Consider the following 24806-nt stretch of genomic DNA (forward strand, 5'->3'; position numbering starts at 1 on the left):
TCCCTCCAGCCTAGGGTTAGCTACAACTTGCTCCTGTTACTAATTTCGGAGTTGAGCAACTCAGAGAAGAAATGGGTAATGAAAGAGACAAGAAGTGAGCCTTTGCTCTATTGGTTTCTTGTCTCTTTCATTACCCATTTCTTGCTTTAACTAAGCCCCTGCATTATAGTCCTTTACTCCAAATGAACCCTATTTTCCTAACTGAACCCTGATTGACCCAAGGTCTGACACAGGCCACTTGCCCATACTGGATTCTTGAGCAAACAACAGAAGTGCTCTTCTCTCTCCTGTACCCATCATGAAGATTCCAGAGATTTCTGGTTCATAAACACTAACAATCATGGTTCCCTTTACAGCTCTCCTCCTTTAGTTAAATGATGATTCTACCCTCAAGTCTGCACCATATTCCTGAGATGTTGGCAGAGATAAAGTATTTTTCTGTGTTTCTGCTAACATTAGTGTCACAAGACACTCAGAAATTATACTTGATTATTAACCTTCTTCAGGCCATATCCCTCAAATTCACTGCAAGGAATTGATTTATAGGTGGTTAGTCTATCAAATATTAGTGCCCTTTCTAGTAAGTTACAAAGAATGACAGGGTCTCCAGATCTATTTCCACATAGGAGAATAGCAGGACTGAAGTATGGACCTGTTAGATTTTATTCTAAAATTCTATTCCTTGTGCTTTTTTTTTTTTTTTTTTTTTTTTTTTTGAGGAAGGAAATTTGGGCCACAAAGCAAATTCGTATCTTAAAATCTTAAATTAATCCTGTAAATATATTCTTAATCCAAAGCTGCCAAACTAGGGTTGTGTGTTCCATGAATTTGTTAAATTTATTTTGAATTTTGAATGTTGAAACATGCAATCTTGCTGAGTTTCTAAAAATAATATTTTATAATTTTTTTCACCATTTTTCTGTATACCCATCCTACTACACTGCTCCTTCTTCCCCACATGATCTTTTTTATTTTACTTTCTTTTGCTGTGTTATAAATTCTAAGCCAAGTAACTATCCTTGCCAGGAGTATTCTCTGAACTCTCCCAGTCACTGTCTGGGGAGCATTGCTTTGTAGCTTCAATTTGTGCCTCCATAGAGCGTTTTATGAAATGGTTTACCTCTCTCTCTCTCTCTCTCTCTCTCTCTCTCTCTCGCTCTCAGTTTCACATTAGACTTGAAGTTCCATAAAGGAAGGACTGTTTTATCTTTGCATTCCTAGTGTCCACTAACTTCCCTGACACCTAGAAATCATTCAAATAATATTTGTTAAGCTGATTCTGAACAACACTGAAAGTTTCAAGGCCTCTCATGCTGGACAAATTTTAGTATTAGGATCTTCAAATAGATTTTTATTTTTAAATATTTTTAGAACTAGAAATATTTACGAACATATAACAGACTTGTTATTTTAGAAGATGCCTAGTGTTTATACCCTGTCCATAGAAGTCGTTACATCTTTGTTGAACGACATTGATACATAAGGTAAACAGGCACTTGAGAGGAACAGTAGCACTTTAACAAGTTTAGGACAAAGCTTTTCAACTCCTTATCTTGTTTACATTCTTTTTCACTAGACATTGCATCCTCTCTCTGTGTTCGTCTTCCTAAATTTAAGCCCTTATTTTCAGTGTCCATCTAAATATATTCTCACTGACTCCACCATCAATTAAGTAAATGCCATGTCTCTAACTCATTTCCTTTAAAAAGGATGAGCTCAGCCATGCTCTGTTTATTCCATTTATAATAGCTCTCTTTGCACATTTTGGTCCATTGCCTCCGGTGTCATTTCTCATGCATCTGTTTATTCTACCCAATTAGACTCAGAAGCTTTGCAGTCAAAGGTACTTTTTCTTTTATATCTCCTCACAGCATGTTCACAACATAGGCTTGTAAACTAAATGTCTTCTAGATTTCACCAATCTGTGCTGGTATGTTGTTTCTTGAAAATGAACACACTGATGTGCTCACTCTGTGCCCGTGGCTACATCCATGGGCATTTTGGTCACCCACACAGGACACAGCTCTGAGTGGTTCCTTTATTCTAGACCAGGGATTCTGGGAGCTAGGCTATGAAGCACAGGGAGTTCAAGTCCCCTTTGCCACTTTTCTTTGAATCAAGTAATATCCCTAACCTATCTCTTCCCAGGGACTCCCTATTGCCTTTCTAGTAGTTCCCATCATTAATAATTTGTTATCTGTCAAATAACCTCTTGGTTTCCTTCATAGCACTTGTGATGATTTGTAACTATATATACATGTAAAATATGTATAGAATAAGCACATAAAGTGTATAAGTTTAAATTATATATAAATATGTAAAATATATAGTAAATATAAAGTGGATGCATGTATATGTATAAGTAATACATACAAAAATCACATCATACATATGAGCATATATATGTGTTTGTTTCATGTTTTCATCTTCTTTTTTTTCACCACAGATTTTCTTCATCTGAACTCGCCTCACCACTACAGATCCAAGCCTGACACAGAGCCTAACAGAAGTAGGTATCATAAATATTTGTTAAATAAATAAAAGGTGAATGAATGTATCTATGACAGTGAAGATTTCTTTCCAATTATTAATTATATGAGATATTAAGTTTTACTGAACAAAAAGCATAGAGAGGAGAGAACTAGAAACAGAGAAAAGCAAAAGAGCAAATTTTCTTCTCTCCACTCCAAAATTTCATAGGTTTATAATCTGTCTTATCCTAGAAAGCGGCTCCCAGACTTCTCAGTTTGTTTTTACCTGGAGAAAGGAAAGGGGAAGTCAAGAAAATCTCTGCTGTCCACTGTTGGTGCTACCCACCAATAAAATCTATAAATATTACAATTAAAAAGCTAATGATTTCCAAGTAGTATAGCAAAAAAACAAATTGGGCATTCCTACATTTACTGTTACAACCTCCCACTTCTTTACCAGTACAATCTGGATATCTTTAGAACGTACTTATAGCATATGCACTTATTCCTCCTAAATAAAAAATTCTGATGACTAAACAGGAATGGAACATAATTACAGGAGTAAGTATTGACTGTGGTGATTCATGACAAGCACTGTGAGCCAGAAGGCTTGGTTTCAAGTCCTGGTTCCACAATTTTCCAGCTGTGAGATTTTGGACAAGATATGTAATCTTACTTTGCCTCTGTCTTTTCATTTGTAAAATGAATATCATAATAGTTCAGGTTGAGCAGACCTAATCCCAAGTCCAAAATTCTCCAAAATCTGAAACCTTTTGGGCACCATATAATGCCACAAGAGGAAAATTTCACACCTGAGCTCATGTGACGAGTTGCAGTCAAAATGCAGGTGCAAAACACACAGTTTATTCGGCATCCCCAAGACGAAAATAAAACTACCTTCAGGTTATGAATATAAAATGTACATAAAACATAAATAAATTTCACGTTTAGACTTGGGTTCCATCCCTGAGATATCTTATTATGTAGCAAATATCTATTATAGCAAATATTACAAAATCTAAAAAAAAATTGAAATCCAAAACTCCTCTGCTCCCATGCACTCCAAATAAGGAATGCTCCCCCTGTACCTAAGTCATAGGCTTTGTTTTAGCATTAAATCACTTAGAGCACCTAAAACCCTTAGAATAATGTCTAGCACATAGGAAACAATACATGTTTATCAATCATATTATTATTATTTGTATTATTATTTCTGTCACCATTTCCAAATTAAGACAGCTTCACTTCCAATACAGAATGGTTGAATTTCCATTAAGACTAAGCAAGGAAAACAGAGAAAATGTACACATTGGAAATAGTAAGAAGGAAAAGGGAATACAGCCAGAGATGCCTTAGAAATATAAAACAGCACAGTAGAAAGTCAGGATTCTCAGATATTGTTATGTCCTGTTAATAAAGTTTTTCTTTTTAATTCTTACCCCCATTAGAAAACCTTTCCTCATACACCTTCTAGACACTTAATGATGATAATTACTCTTATTTTATCTTCTTTGGTCTAAAAAATTTGGAGAACAATGTATCACAATGTACTTTTTAGTACCCCCAGCCTTGCTAAGGAATTTTAACTGATTTAACTCTATGATTTTCAAATGTGTTCATTCAAGAGTTGTTCATAGTCCCCATAGTTGTTTAAATTCTTGGCCTAATTTTTTTTTAAAAAAGGGGGCATTAAGTTTTTCATATATTTGACTGTATGGCATAAGATAATAACATCGTTAACCCTTAAAAAGAGAGACCTTTCCCATCTGACTGTGCTTATTCACTTATTTATCTTTTACAAATTATGTTTATATTTAAATTAACAAATATTTAGATTCTATTATGTGCCAGCCCTGTACTAGACATCTGATTAAAGGAAAAAAAACATTTTTTTAAAAAAGCAGTAAACAGGGCATGACAGACAAAGTATCTGCTTGCATGAAGCCTAGAATCTAGAGAGAGTTTGGAACAATAAACAAAACACATAATATTTAAGTTACAAACCGAAATCATTTTTATGCCAGAAATAACTGGAAAGCAGGAGAGAAAATAATGGGGATGAGAGGTGGGGAGGTTGAGGGAAATTTTAGGCCAGTTACATAAGGCCTCTCTGAGGAAATGACATTTAAGCAACACCTGAAGGTAGAAAAGGAACCAGTCACTCAAATTGTTGGAAGAGCTGCATAATGCAGGCAGAAAGAATAGCAGTGCAGAGACCCTGCTGTGGAAAAGAGCATGCACGAGTCATTGAGCCTGTAGCTGGACACTGATGAGCAGCTGGGACTTGGAGGGAGAATTACAGGTCTGACGATGCAGGGTTTTTCTAATTTGGATATTCTCAGGGTGGAACAGGGTACTGTTACAACGTACTAAGCAAAGAGCTAGCATGATCTCTACATGTTTCAAAAGATAACCCCGGTTGCTGTATGAAGAACCTATGGAAAGGAGATAAGAGTAAAATAAGAAGACAACCTAGCAGAACATTAGAGTAATCCAAACAAGAAACATATGTAACTTAGTCTTGAGTGTTGGTAATGCAGCTATCGATAACTGGATATGAGAGACAAGCAGGAAGTAGAAATGACAGAATTTCGTGATGGTTTGGATTGGAAATGGAGGAACTGTGTATGATCCTGAAGTTTCTGCCTCAAGTCTTAGATAATAGTTCTATTTACTAAGAAAGAAAAATTGTTGAAGTACCAGTTCTATCTTAATTAGGTTAATTTCATGATATTTATGTGACATCCCAGTGGAGATAATAAATAGGCGTTGGATTATACTGATTTATACAGATGTGAAGCTGTTATATAAATGAGCCAAAGATGGCCTCTGCGTATTGGCCCCCAGGTTGTTACTTCCTCAATATAGGCTGACACCCACTAGCCCAAAAGCCCACCAGGAGATCAAATCAAATGTTTACACACGCATTTATTTTTAAAATAGGCTACATAAGCAGATTTTTAGCCATTTAAAATCTGACTGTTTTGCATATGCCACAAAACCTCACCCCACAGCTGCTAGCAGTAGATAAATCTCATGGGTTATAAAGAACCAAGCCACTGCTGCCCTTTGGAGCTCTTTGACCCGGACTCCTCAGCATGCCACTGAGCAACATTGCCTTGACACATAAGCCCCATCTCTCCTAGGAGTTTCCTTGCCTTCCTTCCTTTCTGAGTGCTGACCCTGACCCTTAGCTACTAGACAGACTCCCGCTGTGAAGGACTTCCTCCACAAGAGAAACTGGCAAAGTAGCCCCCGGTAAAGCTACTGCCACCTTGTGGTCGTATTTTTTTCCCCTTACCACAAAATGACCTACAAAAACTCAGAAAAATATACCCTGGGCCGGGCGCGGTGGCTCAAGCCTGTAATCCCAGCACTTTGGGAGGCCGAGACGGGAGGATCACGAGGTCAGGAGATCGAGACCATCCTGGCTAACCCAGTGAAACCTCGTCTCTACTAAAAAATACAAAAAAAAAAAAAAAAAACTAGCCGGGCGAGGTGGCGGGCGCCTGTAGTCCCAGCTACTCGGGAGGCTGAGGCAGGAGAATGGCGTAAACCCGGGAGGCGGAGCTTGCAGTGAGCTGAGATCCGGCCACTGCACTCCAGCCTGGGCGACAGAGCGAGACTCTGTCTCAAAAAAAAAAAAAAAAAGAAAGAAAGAAAAAAATATACCCTGGAGATACCTATCTGGACGGAAATAATTAGCATAGGGATGGAAATATTTAGCATAGCGATGGAAGGTCAAAGGAATCAATGATACTACTTCAGGAAGAGTGCCTGAAAATAAGGTAGGAAGGCCCGACTACATCTGATACCTTACAAAATTTGAGATCCAGTAAAGAGGAAAAACACAAATATTACCACTTGATCAATTTCTATTCATATTATTTTACTCAGGCCACACATTGGCTTCTTTGAGATAAAACTGTCTCCTTCCCTCCCCAGTCAGGATGGTTAGAATGACAGCCTTGTTTTCTGTTTCTACAGCTTTTCTATATAATTGCTTCACCACATATTATTGAAAGTGTCTGACTATTTGTCTGTCTTCATATGGTGCTGTCCTTGGAGGCAGAATATGTATTCATCTCTAAATTCCAGGAATCTAGCACAGCACCTGACACACAGGGCGAAATAAATATTTTCTGAATGAATAGGCAATCTGAACATATTAAAATAGCTGTGGAAAAGGCTCTTGATGATGATGCAGTGATAGAGGACTTCAAATGGCTGGGGAAGGTTAGGATACTTTTCGTTTTCATGATGATGGTTTTACTATCCATTCTTCTCAATCTGAAGTTGGATTCTAGCCTTATCTAAACAAAGACGTTAGGATATTGAGCTCACATGTATTGTCCCACAGGAATAATATAGGGAGAAAATGAAATAATATAAAAATATCTCAAGCAATTAGCAAGGCACCTAGTTTCATAAAAACTCAAGATGGCATAATTGAGGGCTAGTGTAAATTTTATCTTATAATATTATTATATTAATTTGGTTTTGCTTTCTTAAAAGAAATTTAAAATAAAAGAAAAAATAGGATTTTAGGTCAACTTATGTAAGATCTGAATCTGAGATGATTTTTCTCTTCCTTATTAGAAGCCCCCTTTGTGATATCAGTGCTGTTATTATTTTACTTTTATTTAAGGGAGCAAGGCTGGTCCAAGCAAGTTATGACTTAGGTCATTGCTTCCACCTATTTTTTACTAAGATACTTGTTCATAGTTCATAATTTGGCCATTGAAACCCAAAACTAATATTGCGAAGTCTTTGACATCTACATCATAGCATTTACTGATTAAGGTAGAATAAGAATAAGAGTTAATAAGTACTTCATAGCAAAAATAAATAGTTGGAATGCATAAAAGATCATGGAGGCTAATTGAGTGATATCAACATATCCACAAAAGATCTCTGGACAAATGATGGTACAATATCCTCTACTTCTTTAACTATGAAACAAAGTTGATTGCAAGACATGTCATACATTAAATGAAAACTTTTGGTATAAAATATAATCAGCAATTCTTTGAATGTTGATCGTGAGAAGCATCTGATTTCAGAATATAGAAACTAAGTGCATCTTATAATCTATGTTTTAATGCTGTGCATCACAACTAATAACTGAACAGGATTCATATCTATGGCAGGGAGGAATGGTTAACAAACATTGGAGTTCTGTATCATGTTATATAATTATCTACAATTATAGATAATTATAGAGAATTATACATTAGCTTACATAAACATCATGTTTTATTGACTTGTCAATATCTGTTTTTGAAAATACTGACTAAGGTTAGTCCCTCCTTTGAAATATAAAACAAGTAATATTATAAACCTAAATATGAAAATCCCCACACACTAATTTGTTATTATAGCTCTCAGTAAACATATTTTCAGAATGATTTACCATATAGAAAATACTTTCACCATCATTTTTCACTGATCTTATTTTATCCTCAGAATCTTAAGAGTAAAGGTTGTAAAGATGATAAAGATCAATTGCATATTTAAATTTGTAACATATGGGCTGGGCACAGTGGCTCACACCTGTAATTCCAGCACTTTGGGAGGCTGCGGCGAGTGGATCACCTGAGGTCAGGAGTTCAAGACCAGTCTGGCCAACATGGTGAAACCCCATCTCTACAAACATACAAAAATTAGCCGGGCATGATAGTGGGTGCCTGTAATCCCAACTACCTGGGAAGCTGAGAAGGGAGAATTACTTGAACCCCGGAGGAGGAGGTTGCAGTGAGCCGAGATCATGCCACTGCACTCCAGCCTGGGCGATTGAGCAAGACTCAATCTCAAAAATAAATAAATAAATAAATAAAATTGTAGCATATGTATTCGTTTTCTGCTTGTTCTTTCCTAATAAAAAGTTAGATACAAAAGAGCTCAAATATATAATAAACTTTTCTGGTTGCATACATAGGTGAGTGAAATATGTTTTTCTGGGAGGTAAAGATGATATGGGAACTGAGGAACTTCAAGGACTTTTCTAAACATATGTGAAAGCCAGATTACAAAGGCTGTGTTCTTCACAACTTTGTAAGTTCAAGAAACCAGAATAATCATTTTCTTAATAATGGACAAATGAATAACATGTATTGACATGTCTCTCCATAATTACCAAATGCTATTTTTTTGCATACCCCAAATAATGATGTTTGTGTATTTTTTTAACTGACGAAAAGCAACACAGAAGAAAAGAAAGTAGTTGTCCTTGGAGGAAAAGACATACACTGTGAAATATGGCCCTGAAAGCATCCACCTACTCCTCTGGATCTGGGAGCCAAGGAATCTGGAAACAAACTGTGTTCAGAGACTTGTTACTCTGGGAGCTTATTTAGTGTTCATTGTAGAAAACAATACCTCTGTTTATAGCATTGTGTGCCCATTTACATAACATTCCTATAACTAAAATCTGTCAGAAGGAAAGATTGCCATTGTGTGGAAATATTAAGTTTTCTAGCTGAGCCACAGGAATTGTCCAAGATCACACCATAGAGTGATTGAACACAGCTCTAAGTACCTTCTATGGACTGACTCATTTAATCCTTTGAAAACCTTATGAATAGGTATTAGGTTATCTTTACTTTACAAATAAAAGGACTGAGACTCAGATATTAAATAACTTGCCACAGTTATACAACTGGTAAATGAGAACATGGATACAAGCACAGGAAACTGTTCAAGGAACAAAAATATATGTGTTTACTAAAAGGAATATAAGTGATGCTGCCATACCACCATCACAATCATCAGCCTAACTATTAGGGTTCTACTTAAGGTAGATATTGGGAATGTTATTAAAGGTCATGTTAAAAAAGAAAAAGTGATTCATTATCAAATGTATTGGAAACATGATGTTAAAGATTTCTTTCTTGACAAATGTCTCTAAGCCTTTAATGTGTTCTTATGCTCCATAGGTCTTTCAGAGCTGTATCTGACCAACACATTTAACTACCAATTTCTTCTCCACCAACTTCCACACACAGTTAAATCTTTTAGGAATAGCATTCAAGGAGGGAAACACTTTGAAAATACCAACCTGAAATATCTTTAGGTTATCCATCTGCTATTTCAAAGCTCCAAGAACTACTCAAATACAGTTTTTTTGGCTGCCAAAGTATATTTTTTGTTGTTTTATTTTTTTTTTAATTTTTATTTTAGGTTCAAGTGCATATGTCAAGGTTTCTTATGTAAGTAAACTCATCTTGCAAGGGTTTGTTGTACAGATTTTTTTTATCACTCAGGTGCTAAGCCTAGTAGCCAATAGTTATGTTTCCTGATCCTCTTCCTTCTCCCATCCCCCACCCTCTGATAGGCCCCAGTGTGTGTTTTTTCCATCCTATGTGTCCATGTGTTCTCATTATTTAGCTCCTACTTACAAGTGAGAACATGAGATATTTCATTTTGTTTCTGCATTAGTTTGCTAAGTATGGTGGCCTCCAACTCCATCCATGTTCCTTCATAGGACATGATCTCATCTTTTTTATGGCTGTGTAGCATTCCATGGTGTATATGTTCCACATTTTCTTTATTCAGTTTTTCATTGATGGGCATTTAGGTTGATTCCGTTCTTTGCTATTGTGAATAGTGCTACAAAGAATGTTGGCATGCATGTGTCTTCATGGTAGAATAATTTTTATTCCTTTGAGTATACACCCAGTATTGAGATTGTTAGGTTAAACAGTAATTGTTTTTAGCTCTTTGAGAAATCACCACACTGCTTTCCACAGTGGTTGAACTAATTTACACTCCCACAAGTAGTATATAAGTATTCCCTTTTCTCCACAACCTTGCCAGCACCTGTTATTTTTTGACTTTTTAGTAATAGCCATCCTGACTGGTGTGAGATGGTATCTCATTATTATTTTGATTTGCACTTCTCTAATGATTAGTGATATTGAGCTTTTATTCATATGCTTGTTGGCCACATGTATGTCTTCTTTAGAAAATGTCTGTTCATGTCTTTTGCCTACTTTTTAATGGGGTTGTTTTTGTTTCTTGTAAATTTGCTTAAAGTTCCTTGTAATTTCTGGATATTAGACCTTGGTCAGATGCACAGTTTGTAAATACTTTCTCTCATTCTGTAGATTGTGTTTACTCTGTTGATAGTTTCTTTTGCTGTACAGAAACGCTTAAGTTTAATTAGATTCCATTTGTCAATTTTTGCTTTTATTGCTATTGCTTTTAGGGTCTTTTTCGTGAAATGTTTGCCAATTTCTGTGTCCACAATGATATTGCCTAAGTTGTCTTCCAGGGTTTTTATAATTTGAGGTTTTACATTTAAGTCTTTCATCCATTGTTAGTTGATTTTTTATATATATATGGTGTAACAAAGGGATTCAGTTTCAATCATCTGGGATACGGCTACCCAGTTATCCCAGCACCATTTTTGAATTGGGAGTCCTTTCCCCATTGCTTGTTTTTGTTGGCTTTGTCAGAATAGATGGCTGTAGGTGTGTGGCCTTATTTCTAGTCTCTCTATGCTGTGCCATTGGTCTATGTGTCTGCTTTCATACCAGTACCATGCTGTTTTGGTTACTATATCCCTGTAGTATAGTTTGAAGTCAGGTAACATGATGCCTCCAGCTTTGTTCTTTTTGCTTATGATTGCCTTGGCTATTTGGGATTTTTTTTTTTTTTTTTGGTTCCATATAAATTTTAAAATAATTTTACTAGTCGTGTGAAGAATGTCATTGGTAGTTTGATAGGAATAGCATTGAATCTGTAATTTGCTTTTGGCAGTATGACCATCTTAATGATATTGATTCTTCCTATCCATGAGCATGGAATGTTTTCATTTCTTTTCATTATCTCTGATTTCTTTGAGCAGTGTTTTGTAATTCTCATTGTAGAGATCTTTCACCTCCCTAGTAGGCTGTATTCCTAGGTATTTTATTTTTTGTGTGGCTATTATGAATGGGATTGTGTTATTGATTTGGCTCTTGGCTTAGCTGCTGTTAGGGTGTATAGGAATTGAATTTTGTACATTGATTTTGTATCCTGAAACTTTGCTGAAGTTGTTTTTCAGATCAAGGAGATTTGGGGCTGAAGTTATGGGGTTTTCTAAAGGTAGAATTGTGTTGTCTGCAAACAGGGATAGTTTGACTTCCTCTCTTCCTATTTGGATGCCCTATATTTCTTTTTTTTTTTTTTTTTTTTTTTTTTTTTTTTTTTTTGAGACGGAGTCTCGCTGTGTCACCCAGGCTGGAGTGCAGTGGCCTGATCTCAGCTCACTGCAAGCTCCGCTTCCCGGGTTCACGCCATTCTCCTGCCTCAGCCTCCCGAGTAGCTGGGACTACAGGCGCCCGCCACCTAGCCCAGCTAGTTTTTTGTATTTTTTAGTAGAGAGAGGGTTTCACCGTGTTAGCCAGGATGGTCTCAATCTCCTGACCTCGTGATCCTCCCGTCTCGGCCTCCCAAAGTGCTGGGATTACAGGCTTGAGCCACCGCGCCCGGCCGGATGCCCTTTATTTCTTTCTCTTGCCTGATTGCTTGGCCAGGGTTTCCAATGTGTTGAATAGAGTGGTGAGAGAGTGTATCCTTGTCTTATGCCTGTTTTCAAAGGGAATGCTTCCAGCTTTTGCCCCTTCTGTATGATGTTGGTTGTGGGTTCATCATAGATGGCTCTTGTTATTCTGAGGTATGTTCATTCAATACCTAGTTTATTGAGAGTTTTTAACATGAAAGGTTGCTAAATTTTGTCATAAAAAATTTTCTTTCTCATTCCCAGAAGAAATTTTTCATTTTGAATCTTTTTGAATTTTTTTATATACAGAATTTGCTTGATATTTCTGATATAAGCTATAACTAGGGAAATAAAAATATACAGTGTGTACATATCAGTATATGTATGTACATATCAGTATATGTATATACATATCAGAACATACATATCAAAATATATGTACATACCATAATATATATATGTACACATGCACACATATCAGCATTTGCACACTCAAGCTCTCTTTTAAGTGGCCGCCTTTGTGAGCCTTGCATCTCCCAAAATAATTTTTAAATGTCATTTTTGGCATTGGATTTTAACATCACATTTTAAGTATTCTCACAATGGTTTTATCCTTTCAGGGTGGAAAACATTTCTTTAAAGAACCAAAACTATTTGGGACAAGTAGGAATTTAGACTATAAAGTAATAAAATGTATTTTTTTATGAGACATATATTGATTCTTAGAACAGTTCCAAAAGTGGATTAGAACATATTTGTTGGAACACGATGGCATTATTTAAATAGGCGCCTAGGCTCATGATGTGTCTGCTTTGTGGAAGTAAATGTAACCTAAATTTTTATTTAAAATTTCTTCTTCTTTTTTTGAGGTGGAGTCTCAGTCTGTCACCCAGGCTGGAGTACATTGGTGTGATCTCAGCTCACTGCAACCTCTGCCTCCCAGGCTCAAGACATCCTCCTACCTCAGCCTCCCCAGTAGCTGGGACCACAGGCATACTCCACCATGCCAGGCTAACTTTATTTTTTTTAAATATAGAGACAGAGTTTCACCTTGTTGCCCAGGCTTGTCTTGAACTCCTGGGCTCAAGCAATCCCCCCACCGTGGACTCCAAAAGTGCTGGGATTGTAGGTGTGAGCTACAGCGCCCGGCCTTAAAATCATTCTTAATACATTAAGTGAAGAGTTATATATTTCAGTACATTCAAGTAAATAATTTAAGTATGTAAAATTATCCGGTATAAGACAAAGGTAATAGAGGATATAATGGCAAATAAAAAAGTGAATGTCCTATCTTCCAGGTATTCAAGGTAAAAATAAAAAATAAAATTTCACTATACAAAACAAAGAAAACAAATTTTTCTGTTACAGAAGTAGGGAATGGGAAGTGAGATTATTGTCTGTTTTAGTTTGAGGTGTCCCTCGTGGTATGTCATCAAAACTCTGGAGCTCCATAGACATGTTAATAGTATAATTAGAAAGGGAATCTCAGACCGCATACAAACAAGCTACCTCATCTCTCCAAATCTCAGTTCCCTCATCTCTAAAATTATAGAATTGAGAGGACTAAAGGTGAAAAAACAAAGAATGTACTTAATCCAATTTCCAGCACTGCCCTAATTGAATGACAATAATTTATTTCATAACTAGAATTTAAATATCATGATGTTTCAATTTGTGAAAGCACTGCTTGACCTCTATCTCTATCTTTGCATAGAACTTTTAATATTCTTTCTATCAGCCCTTTAACCAATGTCTATTAAACATATTGTAAGTACAGACCACTGTGCCAGAGACTAGAGATACAAAGATGAAATAAAGCAGTTGTGTTTTCAAAGCGCTTATGGTTGACCAGAGAAATGAAGCTCATAACATATTATAATACTAGTGAGAGAAATATCTAAGAAAGATACACATGAAGAGCTATAGATTCTTACAGAGTAAGAGGCTAATTCTGACAAGGTTACATGCTAAGGGATGATGAAATGAAGAATTGGAGGGTACCTTGAGTGGAAATGTTTAAAAAGAGATGCTTTAACTAACAGGAGGAAAGAATGGAGACCCCAAAGTACAGAGTATTTTGAGGGACCTGCAACTAGTTCAGTTGGTTTACAGTTTCAAGTTGCTTAAAGAAAGTCAAGATTAGAGTGTAGACTTTAGACAGATTTGTGAGGTCTGAAATACTGAGTGAACGGGAATGTGCTTTATTTAACAGGCAATGGTGAGCCAGTGGAAGCTTTTGAATATGAGAGTGGCATGCTAAGTGCTGTAGGAAGCCTAACCTAAAAGCATTCCATTATGTGTGTTGCAGAGAGAAAATATTGGAAACAAGAGACCAATACAGAAGTTATTTAAGTAATCCATAGGAAAGTGGAGGTGCATCTCTGACAATGGAGGGAAGAGCTTAATGGTGATTGAAAACTGAGAAGGCAGAGCACTTCTTTGGAGGTTGTGTTCCCATAGCATGCACAAGAATATGACTTAGGTTTTATGCTTTTGTGGGGGTGGTTTTGAGCATGCTAACAGATAACCAAGGTTAGAGGCTTCAGATCAATGGAAGGAGTAATAAAGAGGAGTTTGTCTAAGAAAGTGGCGACAAAACTGAAAGACTGTAAGTCTGAAGTTCAAATCACCAATTCATATGTTTTCTGCCTTTGAATGCCATCTTTCTTTATTGTTTGCTACTTGGCCATGTCCAAAATTTCTTACCTGATCCCTGGTATGTCTATTCAAGAAAGGTTTTCATCACATCATTTTTCTTCTGTGATGTTGAAGATGAATGGATCCAGTTCAGCTAACAAAGATAAAGAAGTGTTCTGCCTTTTACAGGGCTGTTGGTCATTCTCAGGATAAAAGAGTAAATCCTTTTCAGTCAGTAACTATCTATTGTGTTGACTCCAACCTTCTTAAGCCAGACAGTTATGAGTAACAGTGATGGGTCCTTAGAGAACAGTGAAAAGCCAGACTCACTAAGCATTCAATAGCCTTGGGTGGTATACAAGGGAGTAGGACATTAAGCAACCAGTGGAATGTTTTTGTATTTGAATTGGTCTTAGGTGTTGGGTTACACACTGTAAAATGAAAATGTATTCAAATCATAGAATCTCTTATAGTCAGTGTCTTAAATAACTTAATAATTACTTTCCTACTATATGAATGACTGAAAGATTATTCTATGGCATTTTCCTTTATGTATATTTAAACTTTCTATGGAAATATTTAGACCTACATTAAACTACAGAGGTATAGTATAATGTATACCATGTACTCTTTACTCTGCTTCAATAATTATCAATTATTTTGACCAATGCTGCCAAGGTTTTTTTATTATTTCTCATACATTTTATCTAATATTTTAAAGCAAATATCAAACTTGTTATTTGAAAGTTATTCAGTGTGCATCTCTGATAACTATTTTGACGTAATGAGCATGCCTTTCTCATACCATAGATTCTTAGTATCATCTATTATGCATTTCACCAGTTGTGCCACAAATACCCATTTACAGTTAGTTTGTTCAAATCAAAATCCAAACAAGGTCCACACATCACTTTTGGTTACTATATTTGTATATATTATGGTTTGATTATTTGGTGATTATATCTATCAGAAAAACACTTTGTTTTATGTTTTATAACCAGGTTGTCACACCATTTTCTAGTTCTAATGCAAAATCATAACTCATTCAACATTTATTTAACTACTGTATAATGAACAATTACTATGTACAGGACAGTGTACTACTAGGTGCTGAGTGTGATTCAAAGATGTCTGTAAATCACGGTCCCTACCCCCAAGACTTTACCATCTGAGGAAAATGAAAAATAAAAATGCATAAATATAATGACAACAACATGGCAGCATAGCTTAATTAAGTAGTACAGGGACTATCATTTCAAAAGCAGAAGTATGGTTTGAAAGATGACGGGCGGCCATTTTGGAAGAGTTAGCATGTGAGATGGATGAGTTACAGTGATCAGCAATTCAAGAGGAATTTGGATTGGGAGAAGGGTAAAAAGAGAAAGCTCAATCTGTGATAGAAAAATGCTCATTCTATAGATTTTAAGAGGGAAAAAGACATAAATATTAGAGGTGTGGAAAGTGAGAAATGTATTCAAGAAATTATAAGTAAAATAATTCAGCAGAAGCAGAATATTTATGAAAGAGATATGCCTAAAAGATAAGTAGGGGACAGCTTTGGGAAGATATTGAGTGGCAAGCTAAATAGCTTGAACATTGTCCTCTAGAACAGGCAGCCACTAAGCTATATTCATTTTTCCATATATGGGAGACTGTAGGACATTCTATAAACATAGATATTTAATTAGTAACCAAAATGCATCAGTTCATTTCATAAGGGAACTTAAAAAACTGTTTATGTATTCCAATAGCAATCATTTTCAAATATTTATAGCAAATTGGCAAGATAATTTAATGTTTTATTTTGCCTAACAGCTAGATGCTCCACTTAGAGGAATGCAAACAAATTGGAGCTGATTTAACCAGCACCTACTGTACAGCAGCTGAGAGACCTTCATAAAGCAAGGATTAGTTGTTTGTAGCACATTAAGACAACAACAACTGCTCAACACATTTAACATAGGAGAGGCAGAAGATAACTCTATTAAAGATAGATATATTAGCTCTGCAAACCTCAAACTCGAAACTTTTCATTTGTTATAAAAATATAGTGAAGTTTATAAAATAATCTGTTTTTCTGCTTATTAGCTATAAATATATATGTTCAACTATAAGTTCTCTCTTTACTAGAATAATGCTAATTGATTTTTACCATTTAAAGATCCTCAAATGACAACTGAATTATCAAAGTCATCAAAGAAAGTGTATGTTGAACATAATGGAGCTTTATTGGTAAGTGTTTTCTTCTTGTATGTTTATTCAATAAATGGTAATCTAGATATTCTATGTCACATAGGTTTTTTAAACATTTTTGAGTGTCCACACATATACCAGCCTTTGTGCTAGGCCTTTTGAAGAAATAAAATTGTGCATGAGATGCGGTCCTAGTATTTCAAAGACTTGTATTCTAGTACAGATGATTAACACATACATATAGAAGTAAAATTATAGGCAGGTTTGAAATAGAGGTGTAAGATTGAATTAGGTTAGGATTTTTCAACAGCAACACTATTGACATTTTGAATCAGATACTTCTTAATGGTGGAGAGCCATCCTATATATTGTGGAGTATTTAGCAGCATCTCTGACCTCTATCCATTAGATGCCAATAGCATCTCCCCAGTTGTGACAACCAAAAATGCCTCCAGACATTGCCAAATGTCCCCTGGGAGCTGAGTACAAAATTGCATGCCGTATTGAGCCACAAGATTAGATGGAAAGTCCTATATACATTTCGTTAATGAAAATAGCCTCCATTTGAGGAATCAAGGAAAGTCCATAAAGGTATGAGGACTAGTATGAGTAGGTTGAGAAGAGGAGAGCATTTCAGGAACAGAGAAGGTGGTTAAACTCTAGATGGGGAGACAAATTAATAAGTATAAATTATGTTCAGGAGTCATAGAATTCAGAGTTTTAGAAGTGATTAGTAAATAAAAACTGATACAGTAAATAGAAATCAAATTATGGAGGTTCTTGAATGTAAAGAGGATGTTTCTCATTTTGCAGAGATGTCACTTGAACATGCAAATGAAATGAATAAAGAATCATTTTCAAAATGTTATAATGGCAGTTCTGAGCAGAATGATTTGACCATACAAAAAAGTTCATTTTAGGTATAGGAATCCATTAAAAACATAATTTGGAAGAAACTGGGGAATATTGTAGGAAACATATTTCCCAGCATAGGATAAGAAAGGAAGACAAGTTAAAAAGTTAACTCTATAATTTTCTTCTATGTTTGATCTTGGAAATTGTTGTTGAGATTGTTTTCTTGTAATACAGTTGATACCTGATGCTAGAGCTGATTGAGATATGTACTCAGATTCTCTGGGACTCCATGAAGTGGAAAGTTGTAACTGATGAATTAGAACGGTAAATGAAAAGATGTTATCATTTTCAATAATAAATCTCCAGTGACCTAGAAACTATGAATCTAGGCTTTTTAATAATTATTTTTATTTGACAAGTTTTTAAAGTTTGTTTGTGTGATGGGAACCTCAACATGGAGCATAGGTATGTAAAGAACACTTTTTCTATTCCAGGCCTTGAGATTTAAGTTGAATTATCTTGTTGAAGAAAAATAATTATTAAAAAGCCTAGATTTATTCATTCATTTCAGTTTATCTTCATTTCCCCCTTTGCTACATGAAACATTAGGGCAGGACAAAATTCAATTTCGGGTGATATGCAACCATAATACTAGAACCCCTGAGAAGCCCCTAAATGTGCACTTAAGTAAATTTACACTTGGTCAGTAACTATACTGTCCACTCCCTCTGAAAAGATTTATTATCCCTTTGAACACTAAATCCTCTCATGTGCAGACATTATGGTTTTAAAATTAGGGAGAAAAAGAAGCAACTGACAAAGAGACAGACCAATCATCACTTCCCTTTTATCTTCACATCTTCTCCCATTCTTGCCCAAGAATGACTTGGATATGAGAAATGACTTGGATATGAGAAAAGGGCATTTTCTGAAATCATAGAGACCTTCTATTCTTTGTTTACCAGTGGGCTGGTATACTTATTTCAGAAATTCTTAAACTGCATTTTTAAAATGATGACTATATTTAGTAGTCATCAAAAAATTAAAATGTACTTTTTGAAAAATGCTGATGCAATGAATTAATGAGATTAGATAGTAAGAAATGAAAACCTAGGAAAATTGATGGAGAAAATTTCATCTCAAGCACAGGAATTTTGATTTTGTTAAAAAAAGAAAACTAGTTTCGTAAGCAAGAAATTACCTATGGTGGAAAATTACAAGAAGAATTCTTTTTTTGGCAGTTAGCTATAAAATAGATAATAATTGGAAGGAACTTAAATAAAGTAAGACAAGTTAAGAGGCTGCTGCAATAAGCCAGATGTTGTTCATTTATCAAAAGCAATTTTTAAGTATCCACAGTATTAATGACACTTTATTAGATACAAATTAATGCTTACTTGAACTAGAGCAGAGACTACAGAAATGGAAATTATCCTACTGAATATTAATACACTGATTAAATCAGCTGTGAGCCCATTTTTTCTTGAGACCTTTATGCCTGCATTTACAGATTTTACATATTTGAAACTGCTCTACAGTTTATAGATGCTTTCCTAAAATAAATTGAATAAAAAATCACGGAGAATTTAGCTAATAGTTACAGATCAACTGTCAGTCGCTACCAAGATGGCAATTTTCGGAGTTAAACACCACCACTGTCTATTAGGACAGGGAAAGAGTGGAGAGCAATGCAACCCCACAGGTTTTGTCAAAGGCTCTATTTTTGTCAGTCACCAGAGAATTGAAATCCATCCCAGTCCAGTTAGAATGCTTTAAGTGAGTTGTGGGCATGTTCATTAAAAGAAGTGAATGAAACCAAATGGCTACCATTATTGATTATTTCTGCCCTTGTGGCTTTAGACTGGAAGTGGTTTCCAAGAGTTCCAAAAGCCATTTCCAACTTTTTTTTTTTTTTTTTAAATTTGATCTGCAGCATTGTGGACACAAGTCATTCTAGCCACATCCGATCTGTCTCACCAGGCCACTGGGAGTGATTGTCAACAAATAAAGGAACTGTATTTTTAAATGCAGTTTTGAAAGCCTTTTTAAATCCTTCTATATCATTTTAAATTTTTATTGAAGTAAATAAAAAACAAAAACAATTTTAGTCCCAACTCTGACTTAGACTTAAAGCATAGCTCAGTGTGAATTCCGAAAATGTGGTTAAGAAATGACATCTCCGTCATTGTCCCAGTTCATCAACATAATGTTCACCACTTAGAATTTTTAAGGAAATATTAATTACAGTGTTAATTACAAGGGCATGCAATTTTGGTACTTTATAAAACTTAAATGACATAAATGAGTATTATGTAAGTCCTTTTTGAGAGGACGTCTGGAAGACTGAAACATAATCAGTGAACATATGGATCTATTTTCAATGCTTGAGTAATATAAAGGTATCTCAATCTATATATTAAGATATACTCTTTTCCATAAAGAATTGCCCTTGGGCTCCGGTGCTTGTTTACTCATTCTTATATTTGGCAAACGTGTGGGTACATCATGTGTTAAGTGCAGTACAAGGGACTGGGCACAGGGGGATGTGCAAGACAGAGTTCCCCTATGTTGAAGGAGTTGATGTTCTCTTAAAAGAGAAAAAATTAAAATGGCACATGCAGAAAAATTGAAAAAGTGCTATTATAAATATGAGCACTTAGGAGAATACCTAAGCCAGATTGCAGAGTTTGTATTTTAATGTTGTTTATTCTTTTTCCAGTATATTTTAAACTTCTGACAAAAATCTTAGAAATTACCTATAAAAAATGGCAGTGTGAACATGTGGCATCTATAAATCATTCAATATCCTCACAGCGTGTAAAGGGCCTGTAGGCATCTATAGCAATGATTATTTTTAAAATAAGTTCATCAAATACTTCCCATATTTTGCCATTCTTATGAGATCTTTTAAAGCCCTCCACATTTCGTATTTTGAGAGTATCTTTCCGAGTCAAAATTATTGTATTTTTTCCCCCCTGTTTCTCTTATTTTTCTCTAAACAAGTAAGTTTGGAAACACTTCTTTTCTTTGGCTGGTAAATATGATTTATCTGCTTTTGGAAGAAAAATAAGAAACACTAAGATACCTGTGGTGTATTTTCTGCTTCTGCAAATGGGTCACACTTTGTCAAATTCTGAATATATTAAGCCTTTGTGGAGTTCTGTTGTTCTCAAATACTAGGTTGCTGCACTGGATATCAAAGGGTAATTTATTTTGTTATAAGTAGGCTTTTACTCAGTTCTTTTTTTAACCTCAAAACATGAATACTTCAAAAAAGATAACTGAGAGATAAATTAGAATGTTTAAACAAAGAGAATATTAATTTTCATTTATATTTGTGTAATTGCACACTGCCCTTCATGTATGGGAAAACTATTATTGTGACCTGAGATCAGTAGGATATCTGCTTTGTTAATTTTCCTGTGGCAGCCATGAATTTGAGGTGAACCACCCCTGAGAAAATGTGCAGTGACCCTGCCAGAAGAAGTAGCTTCAACCAACAGAGCGATGAAAATTAACCATCTTCATAGGGATTGACCTAAAGCATAGGCAACAACAGAATTACATATAAACAAAGGTAGAAAATATGTATAATCAAGAATATGCCATTCACAATCAATGGCCTAAAAGTTTTAAATTTCATATGAACTTTTACTTTTAGATTTCTAAATTATTTTTCAAAATTGTTTATGCTGTAATCTTATTTGTTAGGATGAACTAATGTATTCTACTAAACTTCTCAACCAAGATAATAAAATATGATCTGTGCACATTCTAATTCATCAAGTATTTTTATTCTAGTAAAACGCGTAGTACAATGCATGAAGTATAAAGGCTCCTTAAGTGTTTTCTTCCTCCTTTACTGCACTGATATTTATCATGATAAATTATTTTGAGTTTGCTAAATTCTCATACTAGGACTTTCTTCTAAAGTATCACATATCACTTTCTTCTAAAGATCATTTGGTATCAAATAACATTTAGGTATATCAAAATTTATTTTGACCACAAGTTTCTGTTGGCCATATTCATAATACTTGGTGCCAATTCTTTTACATAGTCATTCCTATCTTCTTTTAAGAAATTTTCATAATGATGAAAAAACAGTAGCAGAAGCAATGTTAAACAAAAGGATAAAGGGCATGTAAGTGGACACCAGTACCTTCATCTAGGAACCAACTTTTACCTTCTTTGCTGTTTGTGTTTATTCTCATGTCTCTTTCAAAATCTATATTTACATCTCAAAAGAGTTTCACAGATAGTCTTTGAACCAGTTATCAGTTGGATGCTCTTGCTGATTGATTTATAGTTTTCTTCTCTCCTCCAGTTTGGATGAAATGACCATTCCTACGGAAAAGCCACTGGAGACAAACTCAGAATCCAGACTCACATTCAGACGATTTGTGTTTTCCCCATAACCACCCTCCTAGATTCAGGTTGGTTTCCATTGCCCCACAGTCAAGTTGTTTAACAAAATAACTAACTTACATCTCCACCTCCAATCCCCTTTCCATCTGATTGATCTACAGACAGAAAGCTTTAGAAGAATTTCTGCCTTATTGTTGCTCCCAGCTTAAAAATTTAAATGACCTCCTACTTCTATCAAGTCAGAATTCTCTGGTGGACATTCAAGACACAATACTAACTCATCTCTGAGTACCACTGCTATAATTACTTGTCACAATTCAACAGATAGCCCTTTAGACAAACACTCACAAAGACGTATTTGATATATAGACTTACTTCAGCCACTACTTCTTTGAAAATATTTTCTAACTCTTTCCCCTTGCTCCTGAAGTGGGTTAGATATTCCCCCTCCCAAAGTACCTCCAGCAAACTTACCAGAAAATGTAACACACTGTATTGTGTTTTTTTTTGTTTTTTTTTTTTTTTTTTGGCTTACTCAACTGTGTCCCCTATAAAGATATAAGTTTCCTTAGGGCAGAAGGAACCTATTTGTCTTTATAGCTCCAATATCTAACATTATATTAGCATGTAAGAGGTACTCATAAACTGATTGTTTAAAATGATGGCATGTCCTGAATAAGTATTGTGTTGCTGGTCCTGATGCCAAAAACTTAGTGATGTGTCTCTTCTAAGTAAATGGTTGCCTCTCCCTTTTATCTTTCTTTATGTTCCTTCCCACTTCCAAAATTTGGATCAAATTTAACTTCCTTGGAAAAGATCAGATATTCTTCAAAGAAAGACAGAGGTGTTACTTGAGAATCCCAGGCTGAGACAAAGCAATTTGTTTCCAAAGCAATCCTGCCTCTCACTGAAGAGTCTAAAAAACCACAGAATACAAAGACACAAATGGACAGTGTATGCAGAATCCTGATATAACAGTTCCCTATTCAATTCAGAATTAAAAATATGCACCAAACTCCAAAATGTCATCTTTGGGACAGTTTATGTCCCCATATCTAGAGCCCAAGCTCCCCTCCCTTGGCAATGTGATGAAATCCGTTCCCTGCTCAAAACTGTTGGCACTGTTTCCAGGCCACTCTCTTCTCTGGCTCAGTGTCCGAAGACCCCTAAGAAACCTCACTTTTTTGGTAGCTATTCTACACCTCCTTGTTTCAGGCATCATTTGGGAATTTCTGTTCTGTAAGCATACAACTCACTGTTGCCATAACACAATGCTTGATTGCATGTGAGACGTTTCCTAGGAAGCCTTTCTGAATCCATGTGTGTCTCGTTTGGTTACAGATACTTTCCTCCAAATACAATCCTGTTCACCATGGAAGACATTAAAACCTTCAGGGGTTGCTGCTGGGGGCCTTCACCAAAATGCAGCCATTCGCGTTTACTTTTGCTCTACCTGCAAAAAATGTTCATGGGCTCACTCCCAAAGTCAACTTTGATCCAACGATAGTCTTCAGTTACCAAACCTTATCACACATCTGTAAAACTGGATAATAAAGAAGGGTTTAAAATATGTACTTTTTTGTATTTCTTTCTACTAGTCTCATTTCTCATTAGCTTAATATAAAGCTTAACTAACTCAAGAGGCAAGAATAACAGTAAAAGTAATTGAATTTTTCAGTCACCATGTCATTTTATAGACTATTATATCAGCACATAGTTTTGCTATCCCTTTGAATTGATAGAAATTAATTTAAAAATTTCCTACTGGACATTTTAAAATGTGTATTGACCCACAAACCTGTAAATGGTTGACAGTACTATTTGAGAGAAATCATTAACTCAGGTGTAGGAATATAGAACAACTACAAGATTATATTTGACAAAGCAAGATCTGTAAAATATATTTTCATTGACAGTAAGTAAAAATAATGTGGACTCTTACAAAGAAATTTGAAATTTATCAGAGAAAGCTTTGCAGAGAAGTAAATTTTCACTATTCACTTCATCTTTATTTTCAAGCACATTCATCTCTATTCACAGATTAAGTATTCTACACTTTAAAATTCAGCTTCATAACATTATAGTTTTTCAGTAGTATGATTGATCATTCAGGTTCAGAACATATACAACTCTAAAACAGTGCTGCCCTAATGCTGCAGAACCCATTTGCCCAAAAAGCTTAGTAAATTCCCTGCAATCACTTCTAGGGCTTTATCTTTCTTTAAAAAGTTGTGTTTTCTCAAACTGGGGCCATTTCTACACAAGGTATGTCTCTTTCTATTAAGTGAATGCTGAATTGCGTATCTTTTCTGACTAGTGACACTGAAGTCTTATTTTTCTTCTCTTTACTACAAAATGAAAAAAATTGAATGCTAATATTTAGTCTTCAATTATATGTGGGCATATGGTAGTGTAAGAATATATGCCAAATTATAGATGCAAAGCTGCCTGAATATGTTGTGTTGCTTAAATGATGTTTGGGACATGATTCCTTTTCTGTTGAGAAAGAGAAAGGGTCACCTTATTATACTTAAAGGCGCAGTTTTGTTTGGTTCTACAGTGGGAGAAGTGAGCCTTTGTTATCTGGGCATTCAAGTGAGAAAAGTTTAGATTACAGCAAGTAAGTGAAAATCACACATGCCCTAATGAAGAACAGCAAATGAATTTCTCTGTAATTGTGGCTATCAGCAGGACAATATGGACAATGCTATCTCTACAATTTCAAGGACATTTAAATTATTGAGTTGATTAGAATATATTAAGAATTAGTAGCTAAAATATTTTTCTCACCTTCATTG

At 35.3% G+C, this 24806-nt stretch overlaps 1 protein-coding gene across 12 annotated transcripts in view; it reads left to right on the forward strand.

Moving 5' to 3' along the window:
* Window positions 1-23578, forward strand: part of LOC105479522 (KH RNA binding domain containing, signal transduction associated 2) — a 634913-nt gene extending 611335 nt beyond the window's left edge. For 6 of the 12 annotated variants that reach the window (XM_071096918.1, XM_071096922.1, XM_071096915.1 and 3 more), the window contains 7 exons: window positions 2447-2509; window positions 9651-9679; window positions 12825-14400; window positions 16754-16824; window positions 17875-17964; window positions 21968-22076; window positions 23350-23578. The gene's annotated coding sequence lies outside the window, so the exon portion shown is untranslated. Of the gene's footprint in view, window positions 1-2446; window positions 2510-8671; window positions 9629-9650; window positions 9680-12824; window positions 14401-16753; window positions 16825-17874; window positions 17965-21967; window positions 22077-23349 lie in introns of those variants that run through there. The other 6 variants (XM_071096916.1, XM_011737507.3, XM_011737512.3 and 3 more) reach the window with 6 other exon arrangements.
* Window positions 23579-24806: the final 1228 nt, after the last annotated feature.

Source organism: Macaca nemestrina, chromosome 5, assembly GCF_043159975.1.
Source record: "Macaca nemestrina isolate mMacNem1 chromosome 5, mMacNem.hap1, whole genome shotgun sequence".
NCBI classification, from domain to species: Eukaryota; Metazoa; Chordata; class Mammalia; order Primates; family Cercopithecidae; genus Macaca; species Macaca nemestrina.